The following is a 27,149-nucleotide window of genomic DNA, read 5'->3' as shown; positions in this document are numbered from 1 at the left end:
TTAGCTTTTGCTTCCTTTTCTACTTCCACCGCTATTGACTGATGTTTTTGAGACGGTGTGAAATGTATATGTTGTCAAATCTTACAGGTAATACACTGAAACACTAAATAGTTTCTCTTGACTCTAGTGACATACCCTCAACAAACGTACCGTATAAACACAACAGTCTTTATCTGCGGTGACATTATTTGCATTATATTATTTTTACATCAGGATCATCTCACAGTATCTCTATGCATCTGATATGCCATCAATAAAGAGAACCTGTGCCACCCATGGTGGCATGGTATGGTTATGCTTATGGTACGGTAATTAGTGCATCAATCAACTCAGTTGACACAATTGCTGACCTTATTATTGGTGCAGGCGGCACGGCGCGCAGACCTCACAGCTAGGAGGACCAGGGTTCAATTCCACCTTCGGCCATCTCTGCGTGGAGTTTGCATGTTCTCCCACATTCCAAAAACATGCTAGGTTAATTGGTGACTCCAAATTGTCCATAGGTATGAATGTGAGTGTGAATGGTTGTTTGTCTATATGTGCCCTGTGATTGGCTGGCGACCAGTCCAGGGTGTACCCCGCCTCTCGCCTGAAGACAGCTGGGATAGGCTCCAGTACCTCCGCGACCCTCGTGAGGAAAAAGCAGTAGAAAATGAATGAATGAATGAATGAATTATTGGTGCAACCTCTCAAGCCATGGTCCACGGTGTAAATGGATTCAGTCCGGACAATGATGCATGTGTTTCAACACTTTCCAGTTCATGACAGGCTGGAAGACACACTTGGTGGTTCCAATGTTGTAGTTCTTTGGCAGATCAAACAAATCATTTCATGCTGGTAAAGAGAAACTCACAGCTGAACTCAAATCCAGTATAGCATCAGAGACCCTAAACTAATAAGCATGTACAGTATGTTAAGTTCTAACCACAAGTCGACATTAGTGACCTTTAAATCTGTAAGCGTGAGAAAAGCTTGATATCTGTTTTTGAGAATGCCTTTAATTTGACGTTGTGAAGCTTTTGGACATGTAAAATTAACCATTAAATCCCAATTTTTTTTTTGAGATTGTGCAAGATAGGTGGACTCTTGCTCAAATGGCTCACGGTTCAACTTCAAAACACTTTCAAGACCCGCCCACTCATGTCAATCAGTCTAATTAGCTTAGCATATCTTTGGGCTGACCGGCTCCTCGTGGCAGCACTAGACAGACCTCTCGAAAGGTCAGCATGCCACAACAGAGACCGAGCAGTGCTTAATCAGAGGTGAAATGGTTTCGTTTTCTCAATTGATTCCAGTTCAAATCAAACAAGAGTGTCCAGTGTTGAGCCACTCAAATATGCGAGGGGAAGCCCACTGGCATGTGATGGATGGCATGCCATTTATTTTTCTGCTCTACGTGACAAATTGTACACGGCTTGTGAAGAAAACTCTGCTTGAAACTTTGGACTATAGTCAACGTGAAAAAAACATCACTTTTATAGCATTGACACAAAGGGGAAATAGGATTAGCATTAGGAAATAAATATTTTGTCTTCACTCTCTCTAACAAAGTAAACTAAGTACCATTAACACTAGGCCCCTGAAGCGTTATATATCTTTTTACACGCTCTTAAAAACTCTTCTTTTACACAGTTGTCACAGACATGTATACATAGTGGGAAGCGTCTGAGCTCACCCACACGCCTGCATGCTGCACGTCCACTGCCTGCATAATATATGTAATGAAATAATGTTTCCAGTGGGATGGCTGTGGCTGGGGGATGAAAATGTGTTGTGAATATCAATGCGGCGTCCCCCAGACTCCCTGGTTCAATTGATGTGATGGTGGTGGGGGGGGGGGTAAATGAATATGCCAAAGTGAGAGTAGTGTTATCCGTTTGCCCAAAGCAAGCATACATATACAGAGCGAGCGGGGCATCTTTATTTACCTCATCAGTCATTATTTTGTGTCCTTTTTCAGTCCTTTACACCCTGCATCCACACTGGTGCTAAATTCTGAAGTCATTTTATTTGTATCTCATGAAAAGCACCCGTCATTGAAAATATATAGATCAAAAGTTGTTGGAAGAGGAGGTCCCAATTCAGTAGCTGCATCCTTTGGAGGGTCAATTCGCTCTGTGTATTGCATGCTGTAGCCTTCTTTTGACCTTTTTTTTTTTTTTTAACAATTTTATACAGCCTGAAGTATTCAGTTTCAAATAACACACTTGTGCTCATTCCAACATCTAATAGCAGGGGCTTCAGCAAGGGTGAAATGTGCACATCTTTTGCTGAAAATTTGTAGAAAAATTCTATGCGGAAAAGGGTGCACATTCCTACGGATTCTTTTCACTCATGCTTGGAGCTCACGTCAAGTTTTTCAGTCAGCAACTCCTGATGGCGAAGTATGAAAATCATATATTTCATGAAACAACCTTCATGTAATAATCATGTATTTCATATTATTATTATTATAATCTAACCACCTACACGGACAAGCAAATTGATTGTGCCACTCAAGATATTGAAATCCTTTGGTATACATGCCAATTAATAGTGCTCATGGTGACTTGTGTTATTGACTTTAACATTATTTGAAGACTCGGCAAACAGTAGGCTAAGATGTGAAAGTGTGTTCTGCGACAGTTCTCATGGTGGAGCTGACTGATATTAACTCGATTGGTCCAATATTTCAATTGTAATTGTTGCCTTTCGAAAATAACCTTGGTACAGCGCTTGACATAGTAAGCACTGCTTTTTCTCTATCTATTTGCACACTTTGTCTTTTTCTTCGGAGTCACCATCTTTAATAATATTTAACATTGACCATTTATAAATGATTGTGGGAGGCGGAGCCGTGGTATAGTTATAATTGAACATGTATGCAAGTTACATTGGAATACATCACATACACAACCGGTCAGAATTTTTAGAACACCTCAATATTTTATTGAAAATGTATTGCATTCAAGTCCTATGGATCACTTTAAATGGTACAAAAAAACAAAAAAGCTAAGGTTACCCAAAACTGGAAAATAAAGTGTATTTCAGAATTATACAAAAATGCCTATTTCGGGGACCACAAAATTGATCAACTGCAGAAATGGAGGTCGATCAAGCCTTACCAGTTGATGCAACTAATTCCCACAGGAGTGCGTACTACGTCCTCTGTCTGCATAAAAAACAGTGTTCAGAACACACCGTGGTACTATACCCTTGTCAACATCATTGAACGGCATTGCAGTGGAGAAAGCCATTTGTTGTTACAAAAATGTGGAAGCGTGACAGACCATCTTAAAACCTCAACGGAAATGAGTGTTGAGCGGTAATGTACATTATGTATACATATAACACATCCCACCAGGATGGTGATATAATTCATGAACCACTGCCGGTGAGATTTAGAATTCGAAGATGGTGTACCGCCTGGTTTATGGATGTGATTCTGAGGTTTGTGAGTATGGGATGGAATCCATGGACACTTTTATGAGTAAGACCTCTGATCGTCAACCTTAACATTATGTTAGTAATGCTAACATGTAACCAGCTAGTATTGATGGGGCACAACCGCCATGGCATTCTGAGGTAACTTTGAAGGTGTTACATCAGCAGAAAACATGTTTTGGTCCTCTGCAGGGTGTAATTCCTGAATTGGGAGACTGTTGAGGTCAGGATTCTCAAGATCTATCCAATCCAATCTACTTCATTAATATAGCACATTTTATAAACACTGTTTGCGAAGTGGCTGCACGGCGGATGAGTGGTTAGCGCGTAGGCTGGGAGACCCAAGTTCGATTCCACCCTTGGCCATCTCTGTGTGGAGTTCGCATGTTCTCCCCGTGCATGCGTGGGTTTTCCGATTTCCTCCCACATTCCAAAAACATGCTAGGTTAATTTGTGGCTCCAAATTGTCCATAGGTATGAATGTGAGTGTGAATGGTTGTTTGTCTATATGTGCCCTGTGATTGGCTGGCAACCAGTCCCTGCCTCTCGCCTGAAGACAGCTGGGATAGGCTCCAGCACCCATCGTGAGGATAAGCAGTAGAAAATGAATGAATGAATGTTTGCGAAGTGCTGACCCACCAAACTCCTCAGCTCATGCTTTTGTCGGCCTTGTATATACATTGGGAACAGGAAAAGTCTTCCCCACACGGTAAATTGTCAAAAATATCTTAAATTGAAATACACAGACCTATTGGGTCCCTATTAATTCCATCCATTATATACAGTATACCACTTGTCCTCACTAGTACTAGCTGACCTTGGGTGAGAGGCGGGGTACACCCTGGACTGGTGGCCAGCCAATCACAGGGCACATATAGACAAACAACCATTCACACTCACATTCATACCTATGGACAATTTGGAGTCGCCAATTAACCTAGCATGTTTTTGGAATGTGGGAGGAAACCGGAGTACCCGGAGAAAACCCACGGACACACAGACATGTCCAAACGAAGATTCAAACCCAGAGCTCCTGACTACGTGGCCAACATGGCAACTCCCTGTTAATTCATCGATTAATTTTTTTTTCATGTTAAGAATGGTGATTTCATTGCATTTCGAGGCCAATGAGAACGGACCTTCTTGAATTCCACCTACTGCCTCCCCAAGAAGTCTTAATGGAAATCAGTGAAGAGACAAATTACATTTTCTCCCGTGCCTCACCTTGACTGACTCAAGTGAGCTCATCTGTTCCATCATGTCAGAGTCGGGATGCTGCGTCTCTGCAAGTCTGTGCTTTGATGTTTTAAACATTACCATTAATAATGTTTTCAGCATCAGAATTAATTGCTTTGCTACTCTGTCCGACTCTCTTCATCCTACACTGACACATGAATAAATCAGCCTTAAAGACCTTTGTCTCGAAATTTGGAAGTCATGAATTTGCTATAAAATCAAACTTGAATGTTGCCAAGTTCATCCAAGTATGTGTGACTGCAGGTAAATGATGATTAATCCTTGTTTAGGGTGGCTTTTATATACAGTCTAATTCAATCTACATTTATGGCTGCTTTTCCTAAGGACAAAGCCTGTGATATCGGAGCTCCTAGGAAGACCGGTTTTGGGTTGTCGTTCATTGTAGGATGTGGTGACTTTGAATTGGTTTGGATTAGACCCTAAAGATGTATTTTGGTGAATTCCAGATGTTGTGTTATCTATGGTTCCCAGCTGTGTTCTGAGATGTTAAATGGGCTGGAAAACATTCTGCCCAAGCTCTGTTAAACTCATCAAACTCTGGGAAATGTAATTAGTGCCTTTTGGAGCTCACATTGCATAGCAACTCCTTCCTAAATAAACAATAAAAATGTCTTCTTTTTCATTTAGCTCCACCTCTTGTCTGCCAAGCACCTCCTTTTGAGTGCCTTTGGCCCTACCCAGTCTCAGGGGTCCTGCAATGTGAAGACAGGGTGAGGAATGTGTGAAGCATCCAAGGAAACATGAACTGCGATTTTCCCACAAGTATGAAAAAACAGAGGCCGTGGCTATGGAATCTTTCTGACGCAATCATCCAGCAGGAAGGCCCCTGTACAGTGTAGCTGTATTATTAGGACTTACACAAATCCAGTCCTAAACTGGACTTGAGTGAGTTGGAGAGCTGCTGACCAAGTTAAAATACAGATAAGCAAAACCGGTTGATGGGCCCGTTTGGGAAAAGCACATATTCATTTTTGAGGGCCAGCTTATTAATTGTTTGTTGAGCAAGCCATCGTTAAAAAAAAAATGGAGATGTGAGCGGAGCACGAAAGCGGGGATGAGGATCACTGACGGGGCCCCATGAGGCTTTCGTAGAGACCCTCATGATTACCGCACCGCTGTTGCCTCTGTAATTCATCATACATTAAGACACAAGGTTGAAAGGAATTCCCAAACACAAAAAAAAAACAGTGCCAACTTCAGTGAGTCTTTCTTACTGTCCTGATCTAATTATCGCATATCCCATAATTGCTGTTATATTCATCACAGTGCTCTGTATTTATAGGGTCTGGTTTCATCATTGTAATAAAGCCACTTTGGGATTCTCATGCAAAGACTTGGAGAGGGGGAGATACATCACAGAGTAAAAGGCCAGAAGCACATGGAAATAAGGGGGCAGGATTTTGGATCCTGATAATATTTGATGCTGGAGAAGACAACAACAGAGCTGCTCCATTGTAATACCCTCCACTTTTATCAGGACTTCGCTTCTATTTCTCTGCAAATCTCATGCCTCATGGACCATGGACTCCATCTTTGCTCCGTGTTCACCCAAAACCAACTTCTGTTTTCAAGGAACCCAAAGCATCGTACGTTGCTCCCAGTATTTGGGTATATATTTAACACCCACATGTGAGGCCAGTGAGAGTGCCTAGGGAATGGAAAGGAAAACAAGCATGCCCTCTCTCGCTGCCCTTTGGTGCTGGCCTGCTATAAATACCTCCGGGTGGCGTGCCAGTTGCAGCACCAGTGGCATGGGAACCTCCTCTGGTCCTCAGCTTGGCCACTCAAGGCCAGTCTGGGAAGGATTCAGCCTACAGAAGAGGCTAAGAGTGTTCAATGTGGGCGGTGGAACATGGAAAGAAAAAAAATGTTTTGGCTAGTGGAGGGAAATATGTCCATGGTGATATTTGAATGTGTTTTGTACGCTCCTCTCACCCTTTCTATCATCTCCTTTTTCAAAAGACTCCACGTATACGGCATTTATGTGGTTTTGTCTTAAGAAGATTGTGAATGAGGGCTTTCCAAACTCTTCCTTTCTGCACTGCAGTGAAGTGTTTACGCTATTCTACGCCATGAAAATTGGTTTTGACTTTTCTAAGGTTTATTCTTCACAGTGCAGTCTCCCTGTGTTGGTGCACAACAAGCTCAGCTGATGTTTTTCAGAGTTAGGCGTAATAGTTTTAACTGACAAATTCAAACATCTCTTTTCCATACTTTTTCACTTCTACGGAGTAAATAGTTTTATGGGCACAAAATGCATGTGAATAGGGTCTAATGATTATTTAGTTTATATGGCTGGTGAGGTTTCAAAGGGGGTTTTGTAAGTGAAAAAGCTCAAGTACAAGTTTGTGGACACTAATATGGATTCAGTAAGTCGTAATTGATTTGTATGCACTAACAATGTCTTTTCCAGGGTCTGACTTAGAAAGAAAGAAAAAATAACATCAAAGATTTGTGTTGGTCTATTTAACATGCTGAGTCAACAGATTAAATGTCTCTGTTGTTCCTCCCCTCCTCGCACCTCTTAGCATTCTCTAAAGGTCTCGTTTTCTCTCACTCTCTTAATACTTTCCTTGCCTCTCGCCCACTCCTACAAGGCTCACTTGTTATTTTTTCGTACAAGGTCCTGTAATTAAGTTTGACATAAGCACAGGGATTAAATATGCGGTTCAGAGGAGAGAGAAAGGCGCTCTGTTACAATCCCAAGGCCAGCTGTAAAATGGAACCAGATTGCGACACTTGAAGTTGGAAAGTTTCGGAGAGGTGCTGAGACTGGAGCCGTGTGTGGAGATTCGCCCCTGGCTGAAAAAATAATGTTAATCATTTTTAAGCAGATGCGCAATACACATGTCAATCTCCTGGTTATTTCTATTTATGAAACGGCACAACTGCTTCCAAAGCTAACTAAGTGTTGCCGTGCATTCAGCCAACCATATGACGTGATATGATAGCTGGCAAAGTAACATGAGAAAGTGAAATACCTTCTTGGAAATGGTGCAGGTAAACATACACTTGGTTGAGAAAACTGTCTTTCAGAAATTACATTGATGGCAAACTTCTGTCGAAAACAAAAAAGACAACAAAACTGGAGTCTTTGTGTCAGAAACAAATCTAATCTCACACATGAAGAGAAAAAGAGCTATCAGAACATACTATTACTTTCCTGATGGTGGAAAAACCAAACTGATTGGAGCCATAATGCAATATGAAAAAGTATTTCACATGCTATCATTCAATCACGGACACCAAATATAGAAATATAGGCTAAGATCAGCCCCCAGTGCACCGAGCATGTTGATAGGATTTTCCTCTGTTCTGAACTCTGAGAGGTCTCACATGGAACTTTGCATTCTTAAATAACTCTGGCAAAACGCTTTAATCTTAATGAGTCTGAACAGCAAATCTCTCATCTGCAGCAAAAAGGATTAGGAATGCAGAAAAAAAAAAGAAGTGCCGTTCCACTTTGATGAATTGTGTTTAGAAAATCCCCGGGCATGAAGTTCTCCCGATGAGCAAAGTGTAAGGCGAGAATGCATGCTTTTATTTGAACAACACAACTTTATCTGAGGAAAACAGAACATGCATTTAAGTGAAAATACAAAAATACAAAAGCAGCACTGATTCCACTCTGCAAATGATAAAGCTAACTAACTGTTTTCTTCAAGCCACTTGGATACTTTTGGAGTAGCTTAGGTACATTGTGTTTTCTATACTTCATAAGTATTGTGTTTATTTATTCTGCTGACTGCAGTCATCTGCTGGTAGGAATAAGTGAATGAATTCCTGTTTTTGTTTTTTTTTCCCCTCTACTACTTGAAACGGAGGAGGCTTTGATAAAGCAAGCACTCCGGCAGTTAAAAAAATTGAATAATTGTACAGTTTTGCTTCAGGGCTATATGAAAAATTAACTGATAAATGAACTTATAAGCCACTGAGATAAACACAAATTATAGGTCAAAGCATGGATTTATTAACTGACAAAGACATGGTCTTCTTTCTCTTTCGGCTTTTCCCTTCAGGGGTCGTCACAGCAAATTAATCTCCTCCATCCAACCCTGTCTTCTGCATCTGTCTCTCTCACACCAACTACCCTCATGTCCTCCTTCACTAAAAACTCAAACCTCCTCTTTGGTCTTCCTCTACGCCTCCTACCTGGCAGCTCTAAACGCAGCATCCTTCTACCAATATATTCACTATCTCTCCTCTGGACATGTCCCAACCATCTCAGTCTGGCCTCTCTGACTTTATCTCCAAGGCCTCTAACATGTAATGTCCCTCTGATGTACTCCTTCTTGATCCTATCCATCTTGGTCACACCCAATGAGAACCTCAGCAAAGTACCGACAAAGACATTTTAAGGTGGCCAGAAGACAATGCAAATACAAACATTCAAAATACTCATTTGCATTATAAAAACAAGACTTGGAAAATATACAGCGCTAAAAAAAAATAATTCTCAGACACCACCTCAAATGTTTCTGAATTCAGCATCTTTACATGTCTGACAGCCATTCCATTGTGTGCTGAATTACAGCGCTGTTTGAATTTTTGCAACTGGAATGGCACAGAATCACCCAATAGCAATGCAAAAGACTGGTGGAGTGCACTGCTAATATAAAAAAAAATATTTAAAAAAGCACAAAATCTCCAAGCTTGACAAAAACAATTATCAGTGAAGTATAAACATGTAAAGATTGTAAGGTTTTTAAGCAGTACATGTTACATTTATTATCATGTATGTATGGGTGAATGGCATGCAAAAGAAAACAAACAAACAAAACATCTATTTTCAGATTTGAAAAATAAAAAAATAATTTGGGGCAAAAATCTGCAAATTAACTGCAAATTAATCTGCAAATTAATGAATGTTAAATGGCTTAGGTGTGGGATCCACTGTATTGCTGTTTTAAGTGTAATGAACACTTAATATTTAGTCTCCATACACAGTAGCTGTCTGGCGTCATCCTCATTGACAAATGTAGGTGTGGAAATGTATGTAGTTAAGCATGCTATTATACAGATGTGTTTATTTGTATTTGATTAATACATTATTGATCATATGCTAATGTAATCCAAATCAAAGCGACTCAACGTTTACTTGATTAATTATTTTGCTGTGGCATAATTTCCCCAAACAGTCAGCGGTGGTACGGGTTAGAGCAAAAAGCCTCTGGCAAGTTCAGCTTCCTCCATCTACAAAGAGCCTCACTGCAATGGGACCTGCTCTGAGTACCCGCTCTCCGAGAACCAATCCACCTCCCTACATGCCCCCCAGGGCCTTTGTAGGACTGCTCTGGCTGCATTTATTTTACCTTTCGTTTCAAATCAGCACTGCCCTTTGTTAGCAGCAATGGATGCACACAAAGGAGATCTGGTTGATGTATTATGATCCATATTAATGAGAGAACAACATCAGGCCAATAGAGCCTATTAACAAGGCTTGATTATTGTGTTGTATATGCATCTTGCTGGTATGCAATATGTCGCCACAAGTTCATTCCACATCTCCGCCTTTCACATATATCAATGCCTTCTGTTTGTCGAGGAGCGGCTAATAGTATAGCCTTGCACTTGACCTGTATTGATGCGCCAGTAAGATGTATAGCCAGTCTACCACATTGAGCCTAAACATCTGGTCACCAGAGTTCTCTTTGAGTGACAGATAACATCTGGGAAGTCCGCTACTATCACAGGAAACAATGTTCCTCTCTCCTCCTCTCTTCTGTCTCTCCTCACTCTCGCCCGAGTCTTCCTTCTTCCCCGTGTCCTGCTCATAAGCACATCCCTCTCATTGATTTCTCATTAACCCCTTCCAGACTGTGAGTCTCCCTCACAGACACCACTGGATTGATTATAAATGTCACTTGAAAAATATTTTATTTTTAACCTAGATTATGACAGTAAAATCTTCCTACAACAGGGTGTTTTGTTGTATGTAAGGTATTAGTTTTTTGCACCATTTTCAACTAAATTCTCTTTTTTTTACGCTAACTCCCCCTCATCTGTTCTTTTTTTCTTTAACTGCACCAAGAGGAGATCATGAGGGAAATGTATTGTTTGCATCGTCATGATTGTTCAAATACCAGCCCATGCAGGCCCGCAAATAGTGTCGAATAATTTAGCATTTGCGCCTCAGTTATGAGCAACATACATAAGTAATATTACACATCAGAAATTAATAGCTCATATTACACTCATTTACGCACACTCATCAAAGGTGTAATATACTATAATTAACACAATTTTTCCTTATTAATCATAACAGCCACCTTGTAGCACAAACTAAGCCACAAAGTCAGCAGGTTAGGGTACTACAGCCTTGTACAATGAACAGGTCCAAACCCAAATGATGTGGAGAAGTGTGTATGCAGTCCCTCTTACACACAAATCCAGCTGCACGGTGGAGGGGTGGTTAGCACGCAGGCCTCACAGCTAGGAGACCCGCGTTCAATTCCACCCTCGGCCATCTCTGTTTGGAGCTTGCATATTCTCCCCGTGCATGTGTGGGTTTTCTCCGGGTACTCCGGTTTCCTCCCACATTCCAAAAACATGCTAGGTTAATTGGCGACTCCAAATTGTCCATAGGTATGAATGTGAGTGTGAATGGTTGTTTGTCTATATGTGCCCTGTGATTGGCTGGCGACCAGTCCAGGGTGTACCCCGCCGCCTCTCGCCCCAAGACAGCTGGGATAGGCTCCAGCAGGCACTAGTGAGGTATAGAAAATCGATGAATGGAAATAAAAATCCAATTAATCCCACCTGCACACCCCAAAATCAAAAATTTTGTCGATTCATAATTAAAGTTTTACATACAGAAAACAAAGAAAAGCATGTAATATCAGCTGTCCCTTGATTGTTGACAAAGACGGCCATGCGGCAGCGAGAGCCAAAAGAATCAAATTTTTAAGTTTTGTTTTCATTAGGGATGTTCCGATCAGGGTTTTATGCTGATCATGATTATCCTGATTCTCCATCCTGAATGAAATCGGCCGATACTGATACTAATACCGATCGCATAGATGATGTTCCCGTGAGAGCAACTTCAAAATGAAATGGCGAGAAAAGAGCCTCTAAATTTTGTAACATTTCTTAGCTAACATAGCTTATTTCAAGCCAAACAAACACAATATGCTTGATTTACCAGAATAGTAACAAAATGCTGTTCCTACAAACCCGTATTCAGAAGAAAAAAAAAGTGCATTACATCGGCTGGATATTTGAGTTGGCCAAGAATTTGCAACAAATTTGCACATTCATGTATCACAAAGTAGACTGCTAAATAATTGAAAAAAAATACAATGCTCCACATATTGTTTTTCACTTCTAATGACAGTGTCAGCCTTGGCGGAGGTCTGCACTCAACACCGAGTTCCCTACAAATACTGACCCGTTGAGTTCCAGGCACATCCTGTCAGTAGTGTGACCCAAACTCTGAAGCATAGTACTCAATGTTCCCATTTGCTTTCACAATGCCTTGATAAAACGTGAGCACACGTGCGAGTGTGTACTCATATCTCACAAGTTCCATTGAGGAGATTGTCGGGTGGTTTAGTTTTAGACTGTCATCGTTAAATGGAAGTTCTTTCTGGATGTATGAGTGGCTGTACTGATTTGTTGATATACTGATGTTTAGGTATTCTTCTGTTGAACAGATTCTGTTAAAATACATACTTACATAAAAGGACGTCATGCTATCTGTTTCACCGTGTATTTTTTTCCTCCATGCTCACAACAGCTTTGGCGGTCGAGATAAAGTGAACACGCGTTTGTTAGGTTATGTTTGTGAAGCGCGACAGAGGCGAGCGAGAAAAAGCCCTTCATTTAAGCATGGCGTGCCTCCATCAGTCCCAGCCTCTGATGTACAAAGAGCCCAGAGGAATGAGCTTCACAGCTGTTTGTAAACTATGGGAACAGGAAAGGTCAACAAAGTAATGCATTGCGTTTCTCTCTCTCTCTCTCTCTCGTTCTATCTGTGTTCCATACTGAGACATCATGGCTGCCTTAGTACTAGTGGTGCAGTTGAATTACTGTTCTTGCCTGGAGAATAATGGCGAAAGCATAACCCCATTGTATTCTTTGATAAACTCTGGTATAAGCCGAGGAAGAGGCACGCTTTAAGGGCACAATTGCCTTGCAAATCTACCATGGCAAAGTTTTTCTGAAGAAGAGAAAAACATGGGGGTAGAAGGAGGAAGTGGAGGGCGACGGGAGAGTGGGATGCAGCATGCGGTTAGAGGAGGGGGGTCCGTGTTGCAGGGACATGTGTTATCTCGGGGTGCAGGGGTCTTTGTTTGTTGGGCAGGGAGGTATAGATTTCCTCTCCATGTCAGCGCCTCTATTTATGGCTCAGCACAGAGGGGACAATAGCAAACTAATCCACAACTGAATCAGGATTAATATTCCAAGAGCAAATATTAATTCACTGCCTAAAAGGAGGAAATGCAGAATGTGTTGAAAATGCTTAAACAAATAAAGAACAAAAGAAGCGAGGATCCTTGACCGAAAAATTTCCATTCCGACTCTTTCATATGAGTGCTTTTTTTTTTTTTATTATTTACCAGACCTTCTACGCACTCATCTCTGCATTCAGTCTGATTTCTTTATTCATCTTCTTAATGATTTTCTATAGAAGAATGAGAGCTGGGGGAAGCTGAAAAGCTGCATGTTGTTTTTGGCTATTCTCCTCAGTAAGCTTGAGGTTTCTGATCTGGATTTGAATATTTATGACAGAAAATAATAGAGGTTATAAAAATAAGTCCCTGCAGCGCTGGGCTGTAACTTATAGGGGTAAACAATAACTCCCATATCAAAGGAGCTGGGTGATGGTGGCTAGTTGTCTGATGCCTGTAAAACACTGACTACCTCTCAGCCAAAAGCCAGCACAGAAGGCTGCTTCTGATCCAAGAGAGCCTCCTTCCAACTTATTTTTGTTCTACCTAGAAACATAACAGATGTGCCATTGGGGTGAGATCGTTTGACTGGTTTCAAATGTACTTTTACTTGCTTTGACATTGAAACAAGTGACAAGATGTGTAAGTGACAGGTTTAACAGAGCATCACTTGATCTGACAAAACGTGCTGGTTTGCATTTGAAACAACTGATACTTTGCCTTCTATTTGACGGTTATTTTTATTTACCTTTTTATATTGACAATATTTTGGAGAATAAATCCTCTTGGCTGATGTCTTTTGTCCAGTCTGCATAGTAGCCCAACCTACTACCTCGTTATTACAATACCCAGCCATATGTTGCATTTTGAGATAAAATATTTACACAAATGATTCAGTAACGGACGTTTACCGTATTATTATGCTCGTCCATCTTCATCTACCTATTCATTGTGTTGTGGCTCACATGACCATGAAAAAAGAAGCTGATAGAAAATAAGATTTTTACACTGGATTACCAATATAGCATTGTCCAAACAAAGCAAGCGTGCCTGCCCCCGCTACCGCTATACAATGCACACATACACGCTTTGCCGCAATAATCCCACACTGGGGGGTAAAGGTCTGTTGTATTGCAGTCTGCAAAACCATTGTGATGTTCAAAGAGACTTCACACAGGCTCTAAGCATTGATAAGGTCTAATGTGATGAGGGGACTGTAAACTTCATCTTTTATACATGGCGACATCATCTGAAAGGTCAGCTTATCTTAATCCTCAAATCGGCAGCATCCAGGCTTGTGGCCCCATGTTTCATAAAGTTAAGCAAAAAAAAATAATCTCGGAGTCCATTCTGAAGAAGTCCCTTTATTATCTTCTCCACACGGTCCAATCAGAAGACATCGTTAGAGTGTGCTACCAATGCACTATAAGAAATGATTATTTTTCCTTTCTAATCGCCTCCAATTGTATCAGGGAATCAGCTGGACTCTAGGCTCATGGTGAGAAGCTTTATTATGTCTAGTGATTAATCATCAAAATTTTGCTTTATCCTACCCCCTTCCAGCACTAGCCTGCTTCAAACACACAGAGCTGAGGGACAGATCATTTACATGGTCACAGCTAAATACACCCTTACCTCACAATGTCCCAAATAGGAGTTTATCTTGCCATCCATTTTATATACAGTACCACTTATCCTGTTCAGTGTCATCCCAGCTGACTTATTTGGCCAGTCGATCACTGGGTGAGTGAAAGTGAAGCATTGGCTAGAAATTGACCCAATGCCAGCTGTGTAGAAGTCCGTATAAGAACCACTACATAATAAAGTGCCATCAGTAGGAGCATTTTTTAAATAATTATTTATTTTGAATTGTGTGGTCATAGGAAGCTGGAGCCTATCCCAGCTGACTTTGGGCCAAATGCAGCCCTGGACTGGTCACCAGTCAATCACACGGCGCGTGGATTGGTTTATTGTTAATTTGTAGATTATTTAATGCCTTTGCCTCACGCAAAAATTGCCAGCATGTTACCCAATTGTAAGTGTCAATAGCTTATTTGTGTTTCCCTTTTTGTGGGCTGGATGTACAGTATCAGTACAGTGTCAACTACTACATAGTGTTTTTTTTTTTTGTAAGAATCTGATTTTTGATGTGGTCATTCACATTACCAAAATTGACAATGTGAATGCAGGAAGTGGTGTGTATGCACAAAAGTACAATGTCACATGCTTTACGGAAGTAAAGCTGCAGTGCTCTCCTTTGCAATTTGAAGGATTTTGTGCAACGGGAGCCAATGTTTTCTTAACCAAATGACCCTACGTAACAGATTAAGAAGAAAGAGGGCAAGAATTTTGGCTATGGCATTTTGAAGAGAACTTGCAGTCTGAGCCACCCACACGTGTTGGTGCTGGGACATTGCTGGCGCGCTGCCGTGAGCCGCTTTGCTGACGTTTTTTTAAAATCATTTTCAGATGACAAGAAGAGCTTTTGCCGACATCAGTGAGTCTAAGCAAGCATAGCGACCATTTGACCTGGTCATTCAGACTGTAGGAGCATCGCATCGCATGTGTGGGCCAAGGGTCAAACAGGAGGAGCGCTCGTCAAAAAAATTACTGCCGTTATAGGAAACTTCCATTAACGCGTCATTAACATTGGGCATATCCCGCAGTGTGAAGGTAGCCTAGGTTCCATTCATCTACTTTCTTCACAGTTTATTAGAGTCATGGGTGAGCTGGAACCTATCCCAGCTGACTTTGAGCAAGAGGCAGGGTGCACCATGGATTGTTCACCAACCAATCACATGGCACATAAAACAAACAACCATTCACATCCACAAGTGTGGACATTTTAGAGTCTCCAATTAACTTAAGTCTGCGGGAAGAAGCTGAAGTACGCACAGAAAACCCATGCAAGTGGAGACGTGCTAACCACTATACTGTGCTTTACATGCTATGATCATGAATCAATCCACATTGATGCCATTTCATGACATACAAACCAGAGTAACTATTACATAAAGTTAGAGCTTCACTTAATGAAGTGGGCACCTCTACGTTCTTTCTCCTTTACCTTCCTGAATAAGCTCACTCTGTTCATTGTTTTGTTTTGGAACTTTGTGATTTGTTTTGATTGCTGCAAGATTGATGTCATTCTTTTAAAGCCAGAATTAACACAGTTTCCGTGACTCCCCAAAATAATGAGGATGCATCGCAATCACAGTACAAGAAGAATTCCAAATAATGTGGTCAAAGGAGTTATTGTTGCAAGTTTTCAGAATGTGTTTTTTAGGAACTATTTGTTCTCGATCTAAAGTGTGTCAGATGTAGACAGATAGTTAAATATTTATCCCTTTGACTGCAATTCATATTAGAGTGTTATTGTTGTTTGTTTCATTTTGTTTCCCAACCCTAATTTGCCATCGATACAGTTTTTTTTTTCTTCCTGGTACGTCTAGAAACCACACATCAACTTGAAGAAAGGTAGACCTCATCCTGTAGCCTTAATTAGAAGGAAATTGTAAACAGGCGCCTGCCTTTCTTGTAAGGATTATCCATAGTTTATGACTGAGTGTTTGAAGTTGTAACACATTGAGAATCAGCACTGCTGGAGTGGTGCTCTTATAGGACATTGTTGTCTTCAATTATTTTCAGTTATATTCCCGTCTGTAACAGGCGGGGGTTCATCTATTATTTAAAGATGCAATCGTTGCTGTTTATCTGGGATTCTTAAAACCGGGTTATCTTTTCCCGTACTTTTTTTTATTAAAAGGAACAAAGTGTAATAAAGTACACTTTCAAATAGATGCTTGTCTCTCTAGTGCTGGAGCTCATCTGCTATTGTGGTGATTTAATACGAACGGTGCCACGCAGCTACCGAGAGACAAGATCTAACGAGCATCACAGATGCTTTAAGTGTATACATAAATGGTCGCACACAGACACTGGCTGTGACAAACACATCCCAGGTACACATTTAGTTGCAGACAAACAATTATACACACCTCCATCTGTTTCACCTTACTAACGATGGTAAACCCAAGCGACTGAATTCCTTCATTTTCTAGAGCAGAGCTAGTGATGTTCTCAAGCAAGTAACGTAAAGTCTCTTTCTTCTTCTCTTATTTTAATTTAGTCGGGGATTTGACAAAAGTTACACACTATATTAACCTAATAAGGGGATGTTTGTGCCCCCCCCAAACAATGGAGTGTCCTAACGCAACCAAATTTTCAACCAAAACACAATTTTCATAGCACTTGATTTTAGGTTATGTTATGCTGTATAAGTCAATTCACTACAAACAGAAAACTGCAACATACCGAATAGCATGTGTGTTTTTCTGCTAATTGTAATTATCTGCCCGTACAGCTAGGAGACCCGAGTTCGATTCCACCCTAGGCCATCTCTGTGTAGAGTTTGCATGTTCTCCCCGTGCATGCGTGGGTTTTCTCCGGGTACTCCGGTTTCCTCCCACATTCCAAAAACATGCTAGGTTAATTGGCGACTCCAAATTGTCCATAGGTATGAATGTGAGTGTGAATGGTTGTTTGTTATATGTGCCCTGTGATTGGCTGGCGACCAGTCCAGGGTGTATCCAGCCTCTTGCCCAAAGTCATATTAATGAATTGAATTCTTTAATATGTCCTTGTTGTACTCATATACATGTGATTGGACCTTTTGAAAGGATAGGTTACAAACGTTTTATATATTTACTTACATATACTTTTAGTATGAGGACATTCATCTTTATGCTCATTTTAAAGCCAAGTACATCATATCTCACAATTGCTGGATTTTATTCATTTGCACCAAATTTAACCAAAAGTTATTTACATTTCAAATGATCTTACTTTCATTTGTACTTGTTAAAATGTGCGACCTATGACTTGCTTCGCTCAAGTATCAGCCAGACAGAGAAATGTATGAAACTCAGGAGAATTTGTGGTTTCTTTCATTGTGCAACAATATATTGTGTCACACACATTTATACCCGAAGGGGCAAAGATAGTCCTATCCCGTGCTTTTTTCCACAGTGCATGTACATTCCCTGGTCTTTAAGCCATAAAGGGATGTACGACTAACATTACCATATTACTCCAGCATCAAGTGAAGGAGACAAAGTGCAATCAATACCTGATATAAACAGCACACCCAGGTCAGGAGACCCTGCTGAACTACCTCCGCAGTGAGCACATCCAGTAAAGTTCCTTTATAGATTCTGGGAGAGTGACCTCTTGACAGACTGGGCTAGATAAAGTCAGTCTGGTCACAGTGACCTAAAGCCAATAGGCCAGTGTCCAGTCAGACTGGCTGTCTTTTTAATGAAATGGTCACTTTCGCCTTTCTATCACTTAGACGTGCGGCCATAGAATTACATTCACAAGTGATAGAACTAGTAAAATGACATGTCTACTAATTTGAAGCGGTAATGCAAGATGGATGGAAAGGATATTAGTATGCATACTTACAACATTCATTTATCCATTTTCTACCGCTTATCCTCACGAGGGTCACGGAGGTGCTGGAGCCTATCCCAGCTGTCTTCGGGTGAGAGAGAGGCGGGGTACACCCTGGACTGGTCGCTAGCCAATCACAGGGCACATACTATAGACAATCCACACAGACATGGCCGAAGATGGAATTGAACTCGGGTCTCCTAGCTGTGAGGCCTGCGCGCTGACCACTCGGACATCGAGTAGTATCATTATAACAATTTCATTCATTCATTCATTTTCTACTGCTTTTTCCTCACGAGGGTCGCGAGGGGTGCTGGAGCCTATCCCAGCTGTCTTCGGGCGAGAGAGAGGCGGGGTACACCCTGGACTGGTCGCCAGCCAATCACAGGGCACATATAGACACTCCACAAAGACATGGCCGAAGATGGAAATTGAACTTGTGTCTCCTAGCTGTGAGGCCTGCGCGCTAACCACTCGTACACCGAGTAGTATCATTATAACAATTTGATTTTCAATTTAAATTTTGACAAATTAGAGAAGCAACAATTGTAAATGATACAACACAGTTGTAAACATAGCATCATAGCATCAGCAAGCAATAATTTTTCTGTAAAAGCAGATATTTAGACACAGCTCTGCACTGGATCTCATTAAGTGCAGATGTAGCTGATGTTTTGTCTGGTAAGTTTATGTAGAGCGTTGACGGTGAAATGTCTTAATGAATAGATAAACATAGACGCAGGGGTCATGCTACCTGCACAAATTGAAGTTCCACTCATGGCCCATTGACACAGGGTCATCGTCGCGTAAATCCCCAAAGCCATGCAGCTGCTGCCATCAGTGACGCTCCACATTCTTGTGTGCGCTAACTATTTAGTTGTCAATGATTTGGTTAAGTGGAATTGACTTTTATCTGCGGTGTGCTGCGGGGCTGCCACTGGCAATCCAGCATCCCCCTTTCCCAGCAGCCTCTGTTTTAGCCCGATGTCACATACAGCACATTGCCATTGGCAGCTGAGCGAGGCCTGATCAATGAGCCGGGTCAGGGATGGCCTGCGGCGCTGCTGTGGGTGGGCTATTGATCCGACAAACACACTCCCACAGGTCGCACTGGCAAGCCTTGAAGTGGTGGCCTTGGCCCGAGCCACGGAGAAAAGGAGGAGGCGACAAATTATCGTTGATACTTTGTCTGTCAGCTGCAACTGCTGACGAAACAGTCGTAAAATTAATTTTGCTATTGATTAACTACTAATGTACTGCGCCGTCTGTATTTATGGTGGCTATGGATCGTTGTTGGAATTGATATTTCAAACCCAAACCATTAAGAAACGCTGAGCACACATTACAATCAGAGCAGAGAACATACTTTAGGATGTAAGCTCAATATTAATCTCGTCTTTCTTTGTCACTCTTTCAGACTTGTGGCCAATGAGCACAAAGTTATTTTTGACGCAATTTTAAATGGTGCTCCCCGAGCTCCTTATCAGCACCACAGTAAGAACTCTTGGGAACAATTAAACGTGGGGTTTTAACTTGAGTCAAAACCACAGAGGTAAAAATAATCGCGCAATGTTTCCAAATGGAAGTGTCTTCAAAAGACCTATTCAGTTATCACAAAGTATGTGCCTCTCTCGCCTGTATTCCCTCACTAAATCTCGGTTGCTGTGGAACTATTGGAACACATGACAAGCATATTTAACCTGCTTCACAAACCAGGCCCAATGTGGAATTCAAAGCCTTTTTTTAAAACATTTTTTCCCCGCCGCTGGAAGTGACAGCAGAATAAATACGTATTGTCTATGAGACTTTGTTGTCATGTGCGAGAGATCCTGTGCAGAGCAGGCAATTATGTATGCTATTACAGGAATATGTCTTGCTCTGCTTACGAGAAAATTAAGTTTCCCCGGAAATATTTGTCATTTCTTCTTTTCAAAGTCTATGGTGGTATGAGAGGAGAAATTAAATGTAATCACAAGAGGCTGTCTTCCTGTATTCGCTCACAAATAAATATGGATTCATTTTCTGCTTTAAAGAACTGCTGATTAGTTTTGCAGCTTTGGACACACACGTCTCTCTCTATATAGGACTCAAATTTAGTGTTATTCTGTGTCATACTTTTCAAATGTTTTTTTTTTAATTCTGTATTTTGTTTCTTTTCGTAGGTGATGCTTTCATCCTGATTTGCCCTTCTTGGACCAGGGAGTCCTTAATCCCAGTATAGCTTTGGACCATCCTGGAAATACCTGGAATTCTAGGAGCATATCACCAAAATATATCGAGGTGCCCAGGCTCCACATCAATAGCTTTACATTCGACTGTACTATTTTTAAGCCAAAACCAAGGAAGCGACAGAATTGAGGACATTAGCAATAGCTGCCACCATTGTTTCGGCAAGCCTACTGTGACCAGGAGAACGCGACCTTTGGGCTTGCTGGCTTCAAACGAACACTTGAAAAGAGGGCGCTGCCAGAGAGGCATCTGCGTGGTAGCAAGCCGGACCGAAAACCCCATCAGGTAAGGCGATGACCATCTCTTTTTTTCCCCTGCTGTCCAGACCCTGAGCCCTTTACCTTCTGCTGGGCTTTGAAGCTATTTATCCCCGGTGTCTGTCTTCGTCATTGTTAGCTCCCCTTCTGTGTTCACATACACAATACTGGCTGATAAATGTCTCACTTTCATGCTCTGCTAACCTGTTTGTTCCTTTCGGATTATTGACTCTCTGTATGAGGATATTGTTTGGCTAATAGACCCTCTCTCTCTCTGGGGTCTTTACCAGCCTCTTGCAGTTTCTCTCTATCAAAAAGCCACATTGAAAAAATGTACAGCGATCTGTGCATGACCTGATGCATGTAAATGCCTCGTCAGTGTCATGTTTTGCAACATAAATTTCATCTTAGAAATGCACAACTTTTGGACACTTGTACTTGCACGTACAGTACATACAGAATTCAAACATAATTCTTTTAAGTTTTGACTGACTGTATTTTGCCAGAGAGTCGAAAGGGGCAGAACATATAAAGGAGTCAAACCAACCAATTGACATGAAAAGTATTTTTAAGCAAAATAAAAGGTATAACATAGGCAACTTGAGGCTTCAGCTTTGAAGTCATTGAAAAAGACTAAGGATCCAGTGAAACCAGACTGGTGTGCAGGAATCACAGGGGATGTTGCCATATCAATCTTAATTGATCTAATTTGATTCATCTTTGGCATTTATCTAATTGAACATTACGAAGAATTCAGTCAATCATGTGGAATTGATTTGTGATGACTCGTGTCAATGATGGCAACTGAGTCAAAAGTACACTACATGGCTGTAAAGAGTAGAGGCGCCCATGATTCAGCATTAGCTGGTTTTTGGTCTAAAGAAGGACAACATGGCATCAGCTTTATGAATAGTTGAGCTACGCCCTTGCAGATCTCCACCATGTCACAACTGCAGCATTCTGCTCAATTCAACACTGGCATGAAAATAGGAGTTCAGAACATTCAGAGAGAAATTGTCCCATCCTTAAAATAATATTAACATTATATTATAAAAAGTTTTAACACAATTTAGAACAGAATTCAGCACTGAAATGAAATATAAATACATAACAAAGCTTTTCTTGTCTGATTTGCTATCTATAAACCCGGCATTTCGATGTGGCAAAGACAAAAAAATACTTGAATCCAACAGCGTGGTTGTTGTTGAGCTAATTAATATCATGTAGGATTTGACGTCTGGCTTCGGGTCAGCTGTTTTCAGCAGTGTAGTGGCAATACAAAAGCAGTTAGCAATGGAAATAGCGCCTGTGTGTGTGGGGGAGCATCTCCTCTCCCTGGCCTGTGTGCTGATGGAGCTGCACTCCTTGCCCAGGGCTCCGACACTTGCTTATTTTTCATGAAGGCTGCACACTGTTCTCCTGTATGAGGGGTTGCGCTCTTTGTGGCACCCCTCCCCCCTTTTAGAGGAAAAGACATGCATGATTTCATACATGAAAGATATATATAATTTGACAGCATGGCCTTATGCGATACATTTACAATTCTAAACAGACCATGGTAAAAACCCGTTTCCTGTGACCCACCACTCCACCTTCGTCTTTCTTCCTGAGGAAATGTATTTGCACATATCCAAATACATAAGATCAAAATAACACACATGACACAGGTTATCATTCTTATTACACGCTTTTCCAAATGTACAAGTACATGCCTCAGACAATTTCACTTTTAATACTAATTTATTCATTATCTTATAGTATCACCATGTATTCACGGGGCCTGTTTTCACATTAGATTGTGCCTGGAAATACAAGATAGAAGTGTAAATAACTAACTATAAATACGCTAAAGATTACAATATTTTCCATTATATAATTAAATATAAAGTATTAAATAGGAAGCATTGCAACAAAGCTATTTAGTGATTGATGCTAGTCTGTATGAAGAATGTACCAACGTTGTGACAATGTGTTATAACACAGCTATTACTATCATCTCAATGCAAACCATAATCTTCTGTATTAAAATCATATTCTACATCACAGCAATAACATGTTTCTTTGCGGCTGTGATACTTTACCTCCTACAAGTGGCACTAAATTACAAAACATTCCAGAGAAACACTTATTTGGGTAAGTTGACTATTAACTATGACAATTTAAATGATTACCTCCAAACAAATCACTTCAGACATAGTGGTCCATTTCTTCGTTGTAATTTTACTAGTTGTACTAATTTTAGGAAGACAGAGGCTTAATTATTGAGCGCATATTGGTGTCGCTGTCACTGTGTAATCTCATGCCCACAGTTTTATCGTCTGAGCTATGAAGAAGAATATCACATCACTGTCATTTGACCACAGAAGGGGTTGTGATCTTTTGCAATAGAAAGACCGTTTTTCATGGTGAAATCATTTCACCCGTATAAGCATCAAAACAACTTGGCTGTTTGGCGGGCTGATACTTGATGAGTGGCTGCGGAGATGCCGTGTGAGCACTGAAAATTCTGCGGTGGTAGTGGTAGTACACTGCCCTTAATGTCTGTCCGTAACACGTTTGTGAATGCGTGTTGACACACCGTGACGCCAAGCGGAAAGGACCCTTCATACTCTAGCAGGCTTGCGACCGTTGAGCTGTGTTTTGATAACCCCCAAAACACTTGTGCTTCCTGTTGAATAGACGGGTAGGCTACCCACAATGTACAGGTTGTTTCAATGTCTGCCACAGGAATTGGAGAAAGCTGCATTTTTTTTAGCTTTGCTGACGACACTATAAAATGGTTCGGTCAGGGTACATCGTTTTGAGTTTAGATTTGTTCCATTTTTGAATATAAGTACACTGAGAGTAACCAACCAAGCAGTACAATTGGACTCAGTTTGGTATAATACTATTTCATTGGCATTCCATTGTAAAGGGTTCCATTTTAACCACAATGCCAGGACTGGAGTGTAAAATATAACCTCCTGAGATCTTCCACCGTGTTGTGTTGAACGCAATTGTCGCTATCCAGCACATGTGCATATGTCAAATCAAACGCCAGAGCAGATGTTGTCGCATCTAATGACCTGTTTGCGGGATTCTGTGTTGTCACGCTCGCAGACTTGTGGCCGTCGGTGCTGTTTTTTATGTGAAATTCACAAATCAAAAAGTACTTGGGGTGTAATGGTACAGCAACCACACAGCTTGATTAAAGCCACGGTTGAGTTCAGTTTGAGTACTTTATAGGAACAAAATGCAAAACATAAAATGGTGTAGCTTTTGTGTTTAATGATTTTTAAAGTGGAGCTTTGCAATTGCAATCTGCATTCTGTATAAGTTATTCAGACTCTAGTCCATTTTTAGTCACAATACCCAGGCCTGCAGAGGTGCATCGTAACACCGAATATGTTCCTCTCTTGAAATGTGTACTGAGTGGTAGATCGGTATGGGGGTTTTGGTTCAGTACTGTTACGATCGCAATGGGATCTCTGTTAGAGAGGCTACTGTCTTGCAAGCCTGGTTAGAATTTGATCCAATCCAGTCTGAAGCAGATAGTGGCAAACTGCAATGTGTTAATGGTAATGTGAATAATACAACTTTTTCATATTGTTTTTAAATATTAAATTCCTCTTTTGCTCATCACTAATACTGCTTGTGAACATTCTGGATCCTTGTTTAACATTGCCATAATTTTTCAGAAATTACCTTCGATTACCTTGAATTTATTGTTCCACCATCAACCCATTCATGAATATTCAGGAGACAGGTCTAGGTTTTTAAGGTGTGTGTGTGTGGTGCAAAAGTAAACACCTTGTCTATTAAGCCCTTTAACGAGCCAACACCTAAAAAGGGAACAACTCCACTAATCACAAGGTTTTATTGGTCCCTGGAAAATTTGGGTCTATAAAGGGGCCCCTTAGATTGAGGGCAAGTCTCTTGAAGGTCAGCTGCTATACGTCTGTGACCCCGACTATGTCCACCCACCACCAACATAGTTTGGGTGGCCTCACCTGGTCTTTTTACCTCTCTATCTGTCTACATGTCTGTATCCATCTATCTATACATATTTAACTGTCTATTTATACCGATATGAATGAATGAAATTAGGCCTATGCACTTTTAACTGATACAATACAAAAACTGTAAAATAGTCATAAAACCTTCTTTTGAAATGATTGTGGATGTCTTTTGTTTACAGTTTGTAATAATGTCAACAAAGTGCCCGAATTATTGTAGGCTTGTGTGAAATTTGGATTTGACCCCTGGAAATAATCCTTGATCTGTATTTGCCTCGTGCATATCTTCCACACGTCAGCTTTCATCTCATCATGCATCATGTCTTTTTTTTTAGGTGGGGTGTGTAATAGGGAGGGGAAGGGGTTCTTTCTTGACATGAAGGAAAATGACTTGCTTTAAGTTTGTATATTCTACAGCAAAGAGGCATTTTAATGGCTTTGGCATTGTGGAGCAGTGATTATCCCCTGTTCTGTTTGGGTCGACTTACCAGCAGCTAGTGTTGCTCTTGCCTGGAGGGCTCATATGGCACTGATTTGGGATCCCTCCTTCTCAGTGAACCTTTCCAAAGCGAATAAAAACCCACAAGAGTCAAGTCCATGTCTCAACCCAGACTGCATCTTGGAGGTGCTTCTTTACATCCTCATACACTGAGCATGGTATTTCTTGTTAATACATTTGATTTATTCATCTTAATAACACTTAAACTAGCTGTTTTTTTAATAATATGCCGAAGTACATTCGTTATTTGTAATAGTAATTCAATATTAATTATTTATAAGAGGATTTTCACCTGTATTTCAGTTGGTGTGTTCGTAATTTACACAATATGCATGCACTTGTAAATAAAAATATTGTGGTCAGACAGCTGCAGCAGGCAACACTTTATAAGTACAAACACGACGAAAAACAAACAAAAACAAAATATTTTACAATTAATTTCCCAGCAGTTTTGGGATTTGGGACCCCCCCCCCCCCCCCACACACACACACACACACTATTCTGACATTGAAGCAGTGGGGTTGTGTGATGATGCTGCATACACACACACACACACACACACACACACACGCACGCAGACGCGCGTTCACAAGTGTTTTTAGTGTACGTCTGTCTTATTTGATTGTATATTTCTTAAATCCATCGAACATAACAAATTACAAATACCTTTTGTTATAAAGGCATGCACACACAAACACAAAAGGAACACACAAACAGAGAAAAATGGGCGAGTCGCCTTTCTTTTTTTTTATTTATTTTGAACGTCTTGAACGTTCCATTGCTAGTTCAATGTTCAGGATATAAACAGCCATAATACACCTAGGAACTTTTGCATCATTTTCATGATTTTTTTTGGAAAATATTGATCGACTTTACGTTACAATGAACATATTTAAAAGAAAAAAAATACCTTATTATAGTGGATCGTCCAAATTGTTATTGAATTATGCATTGGGTCATTAATAGAGTGGCGGGGCAAATAGATGTAGAGGGAGATGAATTGATATGGCTTTTTGTTTCTTATGTAAATGAGACAGACTGACCAGACGGCCACTTGCCTTTTTAAAATATTCTATTTCCAACTCTTCACATCACAACAGCAGCAGGACCAAACACGTCCTGTTTTTGCTTCCTTAATATGCTGCCAATCATTACATTAAAAATTGCAAAATTCTCTCTATTTTATAAACATATGGAGATTAAAAAATAAATGACACAATATTTAGTCAATTTTAATAATTATATTTTATTAACATAGTGTTGTAATTCACGTTGCATACATCAATTATCAATCATGAAAGAATAAAACAACATTTTCCTAAAAACGCAAAGCTAAAATCAAATAAACAGTATATACACAATGAATTCATATATTTTATCATGCAAACTGTCGTGAAACAACAAACACTTATATTGATGGATGAAGCATGCACCAACAAAGCATCAAAACAAGATTCAGTCAGGTCACACTGTGAGCACATTTCCACATGAAATGCATCTTGTACAACAGAAAACACATTTCAATAAATACTTAACACGTTATTACTACACAATTACACGTAAAAAAAAGATGTGAAGACAATTACAAACCATTTTTTTTGCTTCAATGCGGCCCTGAAAGAAGTCACTGATTTGTATTCATTTTGA

The 27,149-nt window shown here is 40.5% G+C and overlaps 1 protein-coding gene across 7 annotated transcripts in view; it reads left to right on the top strand.

The window, feature by feature from the left end:
* zfhx3b (zinc finger homeobox 3b) overlaps positions 1 to 27,149 on the top strand; it is a 331,153-nt gene that overhangs the window by 166,490 nt on the left and 137,514 nt on the right. For all 7 annotated transcript variants that reach the window (XM_078795720.1, XM_078795721.1, XM_078795719.1 and 4 more), the window contains one exon: positions 20,684 to 21,035. The gene's annotated coding sequence lies outside the window, so the exon portion shown is untranslated. The remainder of the gene's footprint in view (positions 1 to 20,683; positions 21,036 to 27,149) is intronic.

Source organism: Doryrhamphus excisus, linkage group LG13, assembly GCF_037039965.1.
Source record: "Doryrhamphus excisus strain RoL-2023G ecotype Guam linkage group LG13, RoL_Dexc_Guam_v1.1, whole genome shotgun sequence".
Classification (NCBI taxonomy): domain Eukaryota; kingdom Metazoa; phylum Chordata; class Actinopteri; order Syngnathiformes; family Syngnathidae; genus Doryrhamphus; species Doryrhamphus excisus.
This window is presented reverse-complemented; position numbering and strand designations above follow the sequence as displayed.